This window comes from Coregonus lavaretus (assembly GCF_964263955.1).
Source record: "Coregonus lavaretus genome assembly, chromosome: 21".
In the NCBI taxonomy this organism is placed as follows: Eukaryota; Metazoa; Chordata; class Actinopteri; order Salmoniformes; family Salmonidae; genus Coregonus; species Coregonus lavaretus.
The window spans coordinates 12054387-12057032 of NC_140008.1; positions in this window are offsets into that span (position 1 = coordinate 12054387).

Here is a 2646-nt window from a genome sequence, read left to right on the forward strand (position 1 = left end):
GATTAAATATTTGTTTCCCCTCATCAATCTACACACAATACCCCATAATGACAAACCGAAAACAGGTTTTTATACATTTTTGCAATGTATAAAAAACTAAACTAAACAGAAATACCTTATTTACATAACTATTCAGACCATTTGTTATGAGACTCGAAGTTGAGCTCAGGTGCATCCTGTTTCTATTGATCATCCTTGAGACGTTTCTACAACTTGATGGGAGTCCACCTGTGGTAAATTCAATTGATTGGACATGATTTGAAAAGGCACACACCTGTCTGTATACAGTCCCACAGTTGACAGTGCATGTCAGAGCAAAAATTAAGCTATGAGGTAGAAGGAATTGTCCGTAGAGCTCCGAGACAGGATTGTGTCGAGGCACAGATCTGGGTAAGGGGTACCAACAAATGTATGCAGCATTGAAGGTCCCCAAGAACACAGCAGCCTCCATCATTGTTAAATGGAAGAAGTTTGGAACCACCAAGACTCTTCCTAGAGCTGCCCGCCTGGCCAAGCTGAGCAATCGGGGGAGAAGGGCCTTGGTCAGGGAGGTGACCAAGAACCCGATGGTCACTCTGACAGAGCTCCAGAGGTCCTCTGTGGAGATGGGAGAACCTTCCAGAAGGACAACCATCTCTGCAGCACTCCACCAATCAGGCCTTTACAGAAGCCACTCCTCAGTAAAAGGCACATGACAGCCTGCTTGGAGTTTGCCAAAAGGCACCTAAAGGACTCTGAGACTATGAGAAACAAGATTCTCTGGTCTGATGAAACCAAGATGGAAGTCTTTGGCCTTAATGTCAAGCATCACATCTGGAGGAAACCTGGCACCATACCTACGGTGAAGCATGGTGGTGGCAGCATCATGCTGTGGGGATGTTTTTCAGCAGCAGGGACTGGGAGACTAGTCAGGATCGAGGGAAAGATGAATGGAGCAAAGTACAGAGATCCTTGATGACAACCTACCCCAGAGTGCTCAGGACCTCAAACTGGGGTGAAGGTTCACCTTCCAACAGGACAAAGACCCTAAGCACACAGCTAAGACAACACAGGAGTGGCTTTGGGACAAGTCTCTGAATGTCCTTGAGTGGCCCAGCCAGAGCCCGGACTTGAACCTGATCGAACATCTCTGGAGAGACCTGAAAATAGCTGTGCAGCGACGTTCCCCATCCATCCTGACAGAGCTTGAGAGGATCTGCAGAGAAGAATGGGAGAAACTCCCCAAATACAGGTGTGCCAAGCTTGTAGCGTCATACCCAACAGGACTTGACTGTAATCGCTGCTAAAGGTGCTTCAACAAAGTACTGTGTAAAGCGTCTGAATACTTATGTAAATGTAATATTTGTATTTTTTATAAATTTGCAAAAATTTCTAAACCTGTTTTTGCTTTGTCATTATAGGGTATTGTGTGTAGATTGATGAGGGGAATTTAAAAAAAATCAATTTTAGAATAAAGCTGTAATGTAACAACATGTGGAAAAAGTGAAGGGGTCTGAATCCTTTCCGAATGCACTGTATGTCCAGATTTGAGCTCCCAGGCTATAGCTTTTAATTCTACGCAACTGATCTTAAATTTGTTTATGGATCGTAGGTTATTCTTCAATTAGTATATTCACCAAATTAGAAAGAAGAATTATGAATAAGGTGGTGCATTATTCAATTAGGCCTATCAGTGAATGGGCCAATGTTTTTCTTTTTCGTGTTGAGCAAACATGAGAGAATGTGACATGTCTATGGTATTTTCGATAATGATATGACATGTAGCCTTCCCTATGCGACACAAAGGTCACACACACACACACGACTAGGGCTAGGCTACCACTTCATTTGTGGGCAAGTGTGTCATGAATTGTGAAACATTTTTGTCTGTCAGTGCCACTGACTCAGTCTGTTACCAGATATAGCCCTAAAGGTGGACTGTGAATGATCCCATACAAACCACTGCTGTTGTGCCCTTAAGCAAGGCATTTAACTCCAAATTGCTCTCTATCCAGCATGTGCCTCAACACTTGGGTTTCTGGGGATGTAAGGGGATAGGCAGAAACTAAACTCATTTCCGTTCTAACCAAACGGACTACAAAGGATATGCTCTATTCTATTCTATTCTTGTTTATTACATTTACATTTACATTTTAGTCATTTAGCAGACGCTCTTATCCAGAGCGACTGACAAATGTATTTATTTTCATATTTCATTTCATGGGCAAGGCCTACAATCTGTTATATAAATGGAATGATATTAAATAATATATATGTCTCTCAGCGCTGAGTTCATTTAAAGAGAATATATGACAAAACGGTGGTTTGAAAACTCTGTAGACTAATTAAGACTAGTTAATCAGCGAGGCACGATTCCTCTTGGGTCAGTGCTATCTGCAATCCTTGGGACGTCCCTACCCCTAAACCCAACCATTTTATATTTCAACTTCAATGGGGGGGACTTCCCAAGGATCCCAGATAGCACATATCATTCCTCTTGGAAATGCCGCCTGTAGTCATAATGCTGCGACGGCTACGTGAAGGACAAGAAGAGGCCGATCCTTTGCGTTGCGATGGGATTGGTGGGAGCAATCTTGGGAGATTCAGCAGTTACCCCTCCCCTCGCCATTACACTGACTGGTAAGGCATAGCTACAGTCATTATAAC